Source organism: Nicotiana tomentosiformis, chromosome 7 (assembly GCF_000390325.3).
Source record: "Nicotiana tomentosiformis chromosome 7, ASM39032v3, whole genome shotgun sequence".
Classification (NCBI taxonomy): domain Eukaryota; kingdom Viridiplantae; phylum Streptophyta; class Magnoliopsida; order Solanales; family Solanaceae; genus Nicotiana; species Nicotiana tomentosiformis.
Window position 1 is genome coordinate 46519350 of NC_090818.1, and position 14210 is coordinate 46533559.

At 36.0% G+C, this 14210-nt stretch overlaps 1 pseudogene; it reads right to left on the reverse strand.

Moving 5' to 3' along the window:
* Nucleotides 1-14210, reverse strand: part of LOC104109464 (G-type lectin S-receptor-like serine/threonine-protein kinase At4g27290) — a 113664-nt pseudogene that overhangs the window by 13891 nt on the left and 85563 nt on the right.

Below are 14210 nucleotides of genomic sequence, written 5' to 3' on the forward strand. Positions count from 1 at the left end.
AATATTATTAATATGAAGTATTTGACATTTTTAAACTTGATATTGAAGCAACGTTATAAAGATTTTAAAATATTATTTTCCTAAATTATTTACTCCTGAATATTTTTATACTCATTGTGAGGGAGCTGTGAGCTCTTTATTGTGGAAAACTATAATTGATGATTTATTTTGGCATGAGCCGTGAGCTCTTTATTGTGGAAAAATATTGTTGTTGAATTATTTTGGCAAGTTAAATTATTTGAGCACTTGAGGTGTAAATTATGATATATTGTGATATTGATACGCATGCGGTGGTATAAGGTCTGGGTGTTGAAACGTATGCGGTAAGATAAGGGTGGCTTGATACGCGTGGCTAGTAGGGGAACTACTAGAAGTCATGCGGTGTGATAAGGGTGGCTAAAACGCGGGATGCTATTTCGAAAAAAATATTTTCTTTAAATAAATTGTGAAGGCTCCCGCGGTGATATAAGGAAATGAGATATTGTGAATTTATTTATGATTTGGGACTACGAGGCGGTACCTCGGGAGTGCCCTTGTTGATATTGATTTATGGCCATAGTTGCTTTCGATTAGTTGTTGTGATTTTCATAAAGTTGAAGAAAATTCTGTTTTGATTCCACGAGATATTATTTGTAATTATTTGATGTCATTAAATGTGACATACTATTTGATTCATTTCCAATGTCATTTTATTTTACTACATTGATACACATTTTACCATGCCATTATTATATTCTAGTAGGGCCTCACCTGACCTCGTCACTACTCTACCGAGGTTAGGCTTGGCACTTACTGGGTACCGCTGTGGTGTCTCATACTACGCTTCTGCACATATTTTTGTGCAGATCCAGGTACATTTTACCAGCCTAGACGTCAGTGAGTTACATGCGCACGTAGACTTCGAGGTATATCTGCCAGCGTCCGTAGACTCCGGAGTCCCCTTCTATTATTTTATGTTGCTTTCTTATATTTTATTTAGACCTTGACATATAGAGACATTGAGAATAAATTCTTAGAAGCTTGTGACTTATTTCTACCGGGTTTTGGGAGTTGAAATTGTTTGAGTTATAGTTTATTTATTTCAGATATTTATTATTATTCCGCATTGATAGGCTTACCTAGTCTTAGAGACTAGGTGCCATCACGACATCCTACGGAGGGAATTTTGGGTCGTGACATATACAATATGAAAACACCTACTACAATTGAACTAGAATAAAAGACAAACACTTGGAGCTGGTTCTTCTATCTAGTTCATGTAGCTTCAGGTTCGAACACTTGAATCACACACGAACTGCTTGCAAAATGCCTTGCTATTTTGCTCTCAATTCACGTTTAACTTATGCTTTTGTGCGTCACCTGTAGAATGAGAATATCCTGCGATTTATAGAGTTAGTAGAGTAGAAAATAACTAGAGTTCTAATGCTACTCTTCCTTGGTGGAAGAGTTCTAGTTGATCTCAACCTCTAACTCCTCCCTTATCCTGGATAGTGTTCTCTTTGATTAAGGAGTCCTTCTCCTTATCAATTATACAACCCTTTTCGATCAGGAGATATCTATTATTATGCCAGATTTCATTTATCTCCTCCATGTGCATCTCACGTGCTTTTCATCTGCCCGTGTATATGCCTACCAGTGATGGACCTGGTTCATCCCTAAGTTCCTTTGTCGATTTTCAAAACTATCCTTTACTTGGGCCAACATATTCCCCTCTTTTGATGATGACAAACTCTGTGCTTCCATAAGCTTAGGGCATGTTTCAACTTAGCCCAACACCAGCACAACGTTAGAACAATTTTCACTTATCATCAAGGACCAGATTCATCAGGTTATAAATATCACTGTTTAGAATACAAAGCACAACCTTTTCCCCCCTTTTGGCATCATCGAAAAGCTGCATAAAAAATGTGAGATAACCAGATTTTAAAACTTACTCATGGCCACTGGGGATACTTCAAATGCAATCATGGATTAATCATCATAGATCAAGCTAATACTTTTAAGCATCAAAAAAATACAAACAAACCGTTAGAGCAAAAACAGTAAATTTCATTGATGATTGATATGATTATTCCACAAAGCATAAAAAGAAATAAAAATACTGAAAACATGAGCAAACAAAAAACATCCCAAACTGGGTCACTGAAAGGTCTACACTGGGCTAGAAGTTTAAGGCTTGGAAGAACTGGGGGTTTGGTTTTTGGCTTGGAGAAGTTTCAGCATGTCTTGAAGAATTCCATCATTCTTCTCTTTTTCCCTTGCTAGTTCAGTTCTGAGAGCATCTCTCTCAGACTCTACCTCAGCCAACCTTTTCTTCAGCCTCTCAATCTCAGCATCCTTAGCCCCACTTTTTTACACCAAGGCTCGCACCTTGCTATTCACGGGTACCTTCTTAGATGAACCAGGTTCTTTAGGAGTGACATGGACTTCATTATCACAAGCAGGCGGCGTATTTGCCCCAAAATGATCCTTGCTTATACCAACCTCCCTTTATTCTTTGGATTATAACTTTCAGTTACTCTCTTCAGTAGGTCTGTGAGGGTTTCCTGTTCAGATGAAACAGGTTCATCTATATTGTTTTCCAAGTTGAACCAGCCTTTCAGTGGCTTCGCCAGACCGACTTCCCCCTGTTTTCTTTACACTCTCCTCTACTCCAGCAGATTTTTCTCCCCAAACAACCATTGTACCTGTGTCTTTGGTTAAACTCACAGGAGTGGGTGAAGAATCAACCACTTTTTTTTTTTTTACCTTTTTCCCTCATAGCACTTCGAACACCCTTGCTCTTTTTTTCTTTTTCTTTTTTATTTTTACCACCAATTCCTCTAGATTCTGTAGTTTCAACACCTGCTTTAGACCCTACTAGTACAAACCTATTCTCCAAATTTTTTCTCTCCCTGCAACAACCTTGCGAGCAAGAATCTTTATTCTTTTCTTAGAGGTTGGGGTGATGGAAAGGATGATAGTGGGTGTGGAAGTCTAATCAACTGAATTTCAGTTTTGAAAAGACTTTGGAGTATATCCCTAGAATCTAGGTACTTCAATTCGGTTGGGACTTTTTTTAACAAAACTGGTTCACTTGTAACGGATAAGTCCAAAAAGAGTTTGGAATTAAGTAGGACTCTGCTCATGATCCAAATATCATTATTTCAAATTATGCAGAGTGTAAAAGACATACTGTGTTATCTTGATGAACCAGGCTCTTCACTGATAATTCTCTTGTGTAAGTCTAAATTTGCCAAAATAGAGAAAATATCATTAAAGATTAATGAGTCATTTTAACACATGGCACAAGAGTATACTGTTGAAAGTATGCAAAAATTAATCTAATTATATACATATTTTCAGATTTTCTAACCAAAACCAACAATTTGTTTTTCAATTTTTTTTTCGTTGTGAATTCTGAACTGATCCTTTTAGGTGATCTTAATCATACCTAATTCTAACTTGTTCCTTTCAAAGTGATCTCTACTTAGGGCTTTTGTGAAGATGTCAGCTATTTGCTTGTCAGTAGCACAAAATTCCACAGTGATCAACCCTTTTTTCATAGTTATTCCTCAAAAAGTGATACCCAACATCTATGTGCTTAGTTCTCTTATGGTGAACCGGGTTCTTGGTCATACTAATAGCACTAGTGTTATCAAAAAAATGGGAATACAACCAACATAAATTTCAAAGTCCTTTAATTATTGTTTGATCCACAACAATTGAGTACAACATGGAGCAGCAGCAACATACTCAGCTTCGGCAGTAGATAAGTCCACTAAATTTTGCTTTTTGGTGGCCCAAGACACAAGACATGAGCCAATAAAGTATGCCATACTCAAGGTGCTCTTTCTATCTACAAGAAAACCTGCATAATCAGCATCATCATATCCCACAAGATTGAAATTACTACCTTTTGGATACCAAAGACAAAGATCAGTGGTGCCTTTTTGATATCTCAAAATTCTCTTGACAACAGTCAAGTGAGACTCCTTTGGATTTGTCTAAAAGTTTGCACAAAGGCCTACACTAAAGACAATGTCAGGTCTACTAGCAGTGAGATACAACAATGATCCAATCATTCCCCTATACAACTTCTGATCGACAGATAAACCAGGTTCATTTATATCCAACTTTGTAGCTGTTGCAATAGGAGTTTCAATTTCTTTGAAATCTTTCATTTTAAACCTTTTAAGTAACTCTTTTACATACTTCTACCGATGGATCATAGTTCTATTTGGATTTTGTTTAATTTGTAAGCCTAAAAAAAAATTAAACTCACCCATCATGCTCATTTCAAATTCACTCCCCATTAGTTTAGCAAATTCTTTACTTAACTTATCAGTAGTTGCTCCAAAGATTATATCATCAACATATATCTGAACTACCAAGAGATATTTACCTTTTTCTTTCAAGAATAAAGTATTGTCAATTTTACCTCTCTTTTAGTCATGCTCAAGCAAAAATTTTGATAATCTTTCATACCAAGCTCTTGGCGCGTGCTTGAGCCCATAAAGTGCTTTGTCAAGTTTGTACACATGATCAGGACTCTCCTTGCTTTCAAACCCTGGAGGTTTCTTGACAAATACTTTTTCCTTTAGATAGCCATTGAGGAAGGCACTCTTGACATCCATCTGGTGGACGGTGAATTCCATGTAAGCAGCAAAGGTATAAGGAGCAAAGGTTTTATCATAGTCTATGCCCTCCTCCCAGCTATATCTTTGAACCACCAATCTTGCCTTGTTCCTTGTAACAGTTCCATCTTCATCAAGTTTGTTTCTGAAGACCTATTTTGTGCCAATTCCTAATCTGTTCAAGGGTCTTGGTACCAGATACCAAACTTGACTCCTTTAAAATTGGTTGAGTTCATCTTGCATTACATTTACCCAGTCTGCATCCTACAAAGCCTCAGCAACATTTTTAGGTTCAATAAGAGATAAGAAAGCATCAAAAGCACAAAGATTTTTTAATGAAGATATGGTTTTGATTCCAGAGGTTGGATCAGTAATTATGTTCTCAGTGGGATGAGAACTTCGATATTTATAAGGTTTCACAACCAACTGGTTTTCCTTTGATGTTCCTTCAGTGTTTTGTTGCTGTGGAACATGTTCATGGACAGGTTCCCTTGAGGTTTGAGAATCATTTCCTCTTTGTTCTATTCCCCCTGTCAGGTTGCCCTGGGTAGAAGGACCTGTTCCATCACCTGTTCCTTCTTCCAGTGCAACTTCAGTCTGGGCTGTGATTTCATTTATGTTTCTTACCAGCCCAATTGCTTCATCATCATGTTCCTGTCTCTCAAAAAGAATGTTAGTTTCATCAAAATCCATATGAACACCTTTTTCAACACACATAGTTCTTTTGTTATATACCTTATATGCTTTACTATGTGAAGAATATTCCAAGAATACTTCCTCATCACTTCTGGGATCAAACTTTCCTAGGAAGTCTTTACCATTGTTGTGCACAAAGCACTTGCATCCAAATGCCCTAAGATGGGATATATTTGGTTTTCTCCCTTTAAGTAACTCATAGGGAGTCTTCTCTACTAGAGGTCTTGTCATGCACCTATTTATGATATAACATGCAGTATTTATAGCTTTTGCCTAGAAGCTATGGGGCAGCTTACTAGAAAGAAGCATAGTCCTAACCATTTCTTCAAGAGTCCTATTCTTTCTTTCAACTACTCCATTTTGTTGTGGAGTTCTAGGGACAGAAAAATTATGATCTATGCCATGCACATCACAAAATTCAGCAAATTTAGCATTTTCAAATTCAGTACCATGATCAGACCTAATTGATGCAAGTTGATTTCCTAATTATTTTTGAGTTTTTCTAACAAAGGAAGTGAACATGTCAAATACTTCATCTTTAGACGTTAAAAACAGTGTCCAGGTAAACCTAGAATAATCATCAACAAGCACCATCACATATCTCTTACCACCTCTACTTAATGTTCTCATTGGACCACAGAGATCCATATGAACCAGTTCCATCGTTCTGGTGGTACTTACCACTTTCTTGCATTTAAAAGAGGATCTTACCTGCTTCCCCCTTGCACAATCCTCACAAACTTTGTCTTCCTTGAACTTAATGTTAGGCAGTCCTATCACCAGGTCATTGGCGACTAATTTGTTAAGTTGACTCAGACTTGCATGTCCAAGTCTCTTGTGCCAAAAGAGGGGATCATTATCCAGCACACTTAAGCAAGTGAGTTCATTTTCTGACAGTGTGGACAGATATACAATATATATATATATATATATATATATATATATATATATATATATATATTTCACTCTTTTCCCTGTAAAACAATCTTGTCAGTGGTAAGATTAATCACAAAGTATTTTGTGAAGGTGAAAGCTACCAAGTTACCTCTATCACACAGTTTTGATAAACTAATTAGACTGTATTTTAGGCCGTCTATCAAATAGACATTCTCAATCGAGTGAGAGTCAGTCTTACCTACCTTACAAACCCCAATGATCTCACCTTTCTTCCCATTTCCAAATGAGACATTACCTCCTTTGAGGTCCTCAAGTGAAAGGAACTGGTTCTTGCTTCCTGTCATGTGCTTTGAGCAGCCATTATCCATATACCATATTTGGCTGCTCCCCTTCACTTGGACCTAAAAAAGGAAATCAGGGGTTAGTCTTAGGAACCCAAACTAGTTTGGGTCCCTTTCTATAGGCAAAAGGATGAATTAAATTCTTTTTAGCCCAACTTGGTAACCAATTCTTCCCTTGAACAAAATTTTTGTTCTTTTGACTGGCCCTTTCTTTTGCGTTACATTCACTTTTATAGTGACCAGTCTTACCACAGTGAGTACAAATCTTGTTCTCAGGAAAAGTGAGGTACTTGCTTTTAGGATCCCACTTAGGTAGCTGATTCCCAAAGCCAAGTCCTCTCCTATTGCTATTGTGATGTTCCTGTAGCCATGACAAAGCATCGGAGGACCTGTTCCATTTACAAGTTCTGTCTCTTCGTTCAGCTCTTTACTTCTTCCATTCAATTTCCTATTGAGGGCAGTTTTTGATGTGGTGATCAGTCTTTTCACACTTGTAGCAGCCCTCATTGGTCTATTTTTCAGTAACCCTTAGTTTGTTGTAGCCTCCACTTCTTGAAGAACCCTTTCCTCTCATCAGGTACTTCTTGAAGTCCTTTATGATCATAGCCATTTCATCTTCCTCTAGATAAGAAACTTCAGTGATTCTGAGTGCCAGGCTCCTTTCCTTCTTGGGTACATCCATCTTCATGGTTTGCCTTCTTAGTTCATAAGCGGTGAGATTTCCAATTAGCTCATCCAACCTAAGAGTGGCGATGTTCTTTGACTCCTGAATAACAGTGATTTTTCTCTCCCATGAGATTGGCAGAACCCTTGTCAAAATCTTCTCAACTTTGTCTTCTTCAAGAATAACCCTTCCAATAGACTTAAGTTCATTTGTTTGTGTGGTGAACCTTGTATACATCTCTTGGATGGTTTCTCCTTCCTTCATGGTAAAATTCTCATATTGAGATTATAGTAACGTTCCTCTAGACCCCTTCACCTGAGGTGTTCTTTCATGAGCCACTTGCAAAGTGTCCCAAATTTTCTTAGCAGTAGTACAACTTTGAATTCTGTTGTACTCGTCTGGACCGAGTCCACAAATAAGTCATTTCTTGGCTTTAGTATTCTTCTCCCATTTCCTCAAGTCGTCAGCAATGCAGTCAGCTCTTGTTTTTGGCACCTCTTCTCCTTCGGCATTTATCTTCATGGTAGCCAGTGGACCATCTGTGACAATGTCCCATAGCTCATAATCTTCTCCTATGATGTGGTCTCTCATTCTATTTTTCCACCAGGAGTAGTACTAGCCATTGAAGAGTGGTAGCCTAGCAGTGGATTGCCCTTCCTAGTTTCCAGGTAGTGCACTCATCTTGATCTTCTCCTAAGGTGTAGCCTCTTCAAGGATAACTTGCTCTGATACCAATTGATGTTTTATACGTCAATACCACACAAGAGGGGTGGGGTGATTTGTGTGGTGTCTAATTTTTTCCGTGCACAGATTATAGAAGGACATGGTTCTTCTATGTGTTCCAACAACTACTGTTGCGGAATAATAAGTAAAGAAAATAAATAACACAGAGATTTTTACGTGGAAAATACCTGGCTCAAAAGGTGAAAAGGCCACGACCTACTTCTCAGTAGAATTTTTCCGAACTCTCCACTAAATCACCGAGTCAAAAACTGCATTTATAAAATACTTTTGTAAACCTAGGATTAACTCTAATCCCGTTGTGGGAACCAGAATCTAACTGCTGCGACAACGTCAAGTTAACTCTAACTTGAATGCTCTGAGTACCTATTACAATTGCCTCTAGATAAAGCTGAAAGGTACAATATGAAAACACCAACAATAATTGAACTAGAATAAAAGACAGACACTTGGAGCTAGTTCTTCTATCTAGTTCATGTAGTTTCAGGTTCGAACACTTGAATCACACACGAACTGCTTGCAAAATGCCTTGCTATTTTGCTCTCAATTCACGTTTAACTTCTACTTTTGTGCGTCACATGTAGAATGAGAACATCCTGCGATTTATAGAGTTAGTAGAGTAGAAAATAACTAGATCTCTAATGCTACTCTTCCTTGGTGGAAGAGTTCTAGTTGATCTCAACCTCTAACTCCTCCCTTATCCTGGATAGTGTTCTCTTTGATTAAGGAGTCCTTCTCCTTATCAATTATGCAGCCCTTTTCGATCAGGAGATATCTATTATTATGCCAGATTTCGTTTATCTCCTGCATGTGCATCTCACGTGGTTTGAATCTGCCCGTGTCTATGCCTACCAGTGATGGATCTGGTTCATCCCTAAGTTCCTTTGTCGATCTTCAAAACTATCCTTTACTTGGTCCAACACTTGCTATATATAGCGCAGGTAGGAGTGGAGTTAATCGTACTAGATGTGTACAAGCATATGCACAAAACTACATTCAGGTCTGCTATATTCAAAGTGCCTGCAACCATAAATTACTTTACTATGTTAAGGTAATCCATGAGAATTCTATAAGTAGCAACAAGCCTACCTGATTCAGAACCAGCCATTCTAATATAGATATCTTGCCCTCCGTTGGCTCCCTGCCAAATGTCAAACAGATCCTCGAACCACAATAAGCATCCACTTCCTCCATCGCGTATGTCAGGATTTGCGTAAGCCATACAAGAGCAATTTTTAGAGCAGATATTCTTGCATTCTTCTAGTGTCATAGTCACATTGGACCATGAATTCCGTGTGTCTGGAAATTTGATATGTGGATACTTCAAAAATGCGTCTCCTCGAAGAAAATTTAGTTCAGTTCTCCGAACACAACCACCTGACCAGTCTGTCTTCTTCCAAGCTTCCCTATTGTTGGGCAAAAATTTGTCTAAGCATCCACATACAGGAGAATATTGACTGTTGCAACCACCATATGCACCACACAACTTATACATATCACAGTTATCTGCCGGTATTAAGAGGAAAGGGACCCAACCCTGTTTTCCATCACCCCAAATCCAAACCTGTAGGATACCATTCTGAGTTAATGTCAACCTCACGATAATTGAAGATGTGAGCTTATATCCAAAATACACCTCCATCTTACTTGAAAATACTCCAAATGTGTAGAAATGACCTTCTCTCGAGTTCTGTGTCCCACTGAAAGAGCGACCATTCCACGGTCCAGAGCGATATATGACATCTAAGCCCTTCTTCAGGAAGTTCTGAGGATAACCAGAAGGATCACAGTGGTATGTATAATCACCGGGAGTTGGATCCTCTTCGTTCTTCTATGATTTAATAATTCTCAAATCTATAAAAGTTTCAAGACATACTCAATATAGAATTTAATTTTTTTAATCTTGCCTTGAGTGCATAAAGATTATCCTTATTGACTTTTGAGTTACTTCTCTATTTATAAATAATTGGATACACAAATAGGAAAATATTAATAATTTCAGTATTATTAATTATTAAAAGTGAGTACCATTAATTACTTTTTTTGAAATATACCATTAATTACTTGTTAAGTCAAAAAAAGAAAAAAAAGAAAAAAAGAAAAAAAAGAGAGCAAGACACTTAAGAATTGGGCCTAAAGCCCATAGAAAGATCCGTTGAAAGAAAAAGGAAAAGAACGAGAGGTCAAGGGTTGGAAAGTAAGTGCAAGGAATTCAAAACAACAAAAATATAGATTTTCAAGGAGCAAGAACAAGGCAGTGTGTAGGTCATTGTGAGAGCTATTCCGCAGGACATTCTTTAGGGCACGACTGAGGTAATTCTTTTTATGGAATTGTAAGCGATAACATCATTATACACTAGAATCTAACACCCTAATGGGCTGAATTCATAGAAACGTTTTACAAAACCTCAAGAACACCCATCAAGTACGAGTTAGGTTTTTGGTGTTACAAGATAAATTCTTCACTTTTATTAGATCGCTATAACGGGTTAAGGTTGTTAGAGATAGTAAAGAATTGTTAGAACAAGACCTCACCCCAAAACTTAGAAATTTAAAAGTTGAACCTAAAGTTCTTAGAGTTGAGAAAAGAAAAATTAGGGAAGTTGGATACTTATCGTGACTTATTGTTGTAGTATTTGATCGTTGAGTTGACTACAAGAATTGAAACTTACATTGTTGCTTGAAAGGAAAAATTGAGGTGAGTGAATATAATTCTTTACTAAAATGGTTCTACTCACAAAAACATGCCCATAAGTGTTTGATAAAATACTTTAAAGAGTCAATATGTGCTTAATTGGAACGAGTGAGTACATGTTGACTAAGTATATTCTAGTTAAAGCTTATATATTTTACTCGAGAAGTATAAGCGTCTATTTTTCATATTTTTATGCTTTATTACATGATCTTACATGTTAAAGATTCAAGAGTTAGAGAGAACTTTTAAAAAATACTTTGAGTAATTTTATTTCATGCTTATGCTATGTATACACTCAAGAATATTATTATGAATATTGAAAGGTCACTTTCAAACAAGATTTAGACTTGAAAAGTCACAAAAAGAAGTTTTAGAAAGAAAAGATTTTTGGGAGTATCCTCTATTCTGAGAAGGGGTCATCGTCCAGGCCGAGGGTCCTGATCAAGCCGTTGACTTCCTGAAACTACTTGTGCCAATGTAGGGAGCACACGAGCCGAGAGTCTCATTACTGAGAATTTGCCTAGCCACACTAAGGTATGATACATGAGCGCCGAGAACCATGAAGCGAATAGCACCTCGTGGATTGGGCCTATTCGATCAGGTCTGGATCGAACCCATGCCGATCACACGATGACTAAGACATAAATAAGTCAAGATAGTTGGAACTCCCGAAGCATAAAGGGAAGTATTTTTTTTTAGATAAGAAAGAAAAAGAAAAGAATTTCTTTTAGAATATTCATAAACTGCTGTTATACAATTATTTTAGAATTATTCTTGGAAGCTTTATATTTTTCATCCATTTAGAATCTTTGCTTGTAATGTATATTTTAATAAAGTTTTGTCTCCTGTCGTTGAGACTCACTGAGTACAATGAATGGTACTGACGTTCTCTTTTGCGAACCTGCGTTGGTCTGCGGTATAATGTAGGAACCGATTTTGCAGGCAAGCAGGCTACAGGTTAGGACTTCCCTCACTTCCACTACTATTGGTGAGCTCCACTTTTGTTCGTAGAATATTCCTTTGAGTCGTCATTATTTAGCTATTTCTTTGTTTACTTAGAGAACTGGCCAGAAAATCTCATGTCCTGAGCAGTGTGTCAGTTTATCAGTAGTGGCTTCATAGACACAGTCGGTGGATTAAGATTAAGGTGTTTTTGATAATAACTTTGTAGTATTTCAGTAGTTACTACGAATAAAGTTTTGGAGTTGGTTTGTTTTAGATATTCAGATTAATTAAAAGTATTTGATTAAAGTATTGCCTTGTTTCATATAAAGTTTGAAGTTATAATAGTTTTGATAAGCGCATATGATTCGCTCGGTCAAATTTAGCGATCGGTGCCGGTAACGGCTTGTTCAGAAACTGGATCGTGACACGTGATGAGCGGTATCCATGTGAATGCAACATTATCAGTCAAACACGAGGTAAATGTCTCTGCAGTTCAAATATACGGATCCAATTTCAAGTGTTACCAAAAATAATTGTGTCTTCTCGGATTGTTATCGGATCATGCGGGATGACAAAGACTATGACTTGAAATGAAGAAATAGGAATTCTTTTTTATTAAAGGAGGTAAATAGTTCGTGGTTGTGAACATGAAAGAATAAAAAAAATATTTTAACAACATTTGATTAGAAATTACAATACCTAACATTAACAAAAGAAAAGGAATCCTTTAGAATAGTCTTATTCAAGGTTACATTTCATGGAAATATCATGGATATGTCTAGACAACTTTTTATAAAAATATAATTTCTTTTATAAAAATATCTATAAAAGTAAATGTGTGTGTATAAAATGGTGTGTGTATATATATAAAACCAAAACTGATTAAATGAAACGTCCGAACTGACATATTCCCTCCATTCACTTTTACTTATCAATTATACGAAAAATATATTTTCACTTATATTTGTCCATATTAGCAAATAAAGAGACAATAATTTTTTCATGTTTTACCTTTATTATTAAATATTCTATTCCCCTTCATTTTTCAAGATATTTTGAAATGCTATGGGTATTATGATAAAATATGTATTTTATTTATTATTTCTTAAAAGAAATGCAAAGTCCATTATGAATAAGTAAAAGTGAACGTAAAAGGAAAATGTTGGACAAATTGGGTTAACACATGGGAATTATAGCCATAACCCGCGTGCAGTAGTTGAGGTTCGGTACGCTTGGATGCTCAAGTGGCCCGATAAAATATTCATTGAATACACCATTATTATTTGAATAGTTAAATAGTTATTTGTATAATAACTGTTTTCTTTTAGCTGGTTTTGACTTTTCTATTTTGTAAGAAGTATTAATTCATAGTTTTTAATGTAATTTATTAACTTATAAAGTGTTTAATATAGATGTATAAATTCACATTGAAAGATAATCAAGTAGATGCTTTGACTTTGACTTTTGAGTGGAGATGGTACAAAAATCAATATGTGGGATCTAAATTAGGTCAGTCTCACGGAAAGGAAAAAGGAAGAAAATTCCTTGATGACAAGTACACCTCTCGGCCAGTTACAAAATTCCAACCAAGCTTCATGCCCGGTAAGAGTGTATCAGTCGGGTGATCAAAATTCTGCCGTAGGAAATTATTAGCCTGTTTAGCCAATTCGGAGAAATCAACTTATTTTGAGAAGTATTTTTTTTATCACCTTATTTTGAAAAAAATACTTTTAGAGAGAAACAATTTATGTTTGGCTAATCACTCTGAAAAATACTTTTAAGTAATAATTTGTGTTTGGTCAAGCTTTTCAGAAAGTGCTTTTAAGTATCAAATTACGAATAAGGATATGAATAGATTTACTTAATAGTTAATATTATAAGTAAATAAATAATTTTAAAAATTTATTATTACATGCAATAGTTAAATCTTTTTATTTTATTTAAGTAAAATATGAAAATAAAATTTAAAAGTACTTAATTCTTTTAATATAAGTTAAATATATTAAAAATCATTCAACAACTATAAAAGCATTCACCCCTAAAGTCACTATATATTAGAAAGTTATCCTAAAAATAATAAAAAATATTTATACATTAATATCCTAAGTATTAGATTTAACGGTTATTTTGGTATATACTATATTTTGTTAAGGGTATTTTTGGTAAGAAGAAAAGTCTAAACTGCTTCTGCTTCTACTTTTGGGAAGAAGCTATTTTTTTCTGCTTCTCAGAAACTGTTTCTGCTTCTTCCCAAAAGTAATTTTTTCCCCCAAAAAAGCTTGGCCAAACACCTCAAGTTAGGAAAAAAAATACTTTTGGCCTCTTGAGAAGCTTGGCCAAACAGGCTATATCACCACCAGCTTCTACATGATTTCCAGAATCTAGCAATTGTGCAATGGAATTCAGCACAGATCTAGAGGTATTAGTTGACCACAAAACATTGTCAGCGCCGTTGAGAAGGACAATGTAACGATTCGATCGGTCGTTTTGAGCTCTAGCGCATCGTTCGGCGGTTTTAGGCCTTGAGTAGTTTTACTTCATGTATTACGACTTGTATGTGTGGTCGAAATTAGATTTTGGGAAGCTCGAAGTTGATTCGGAAGGAAAATTCTCAA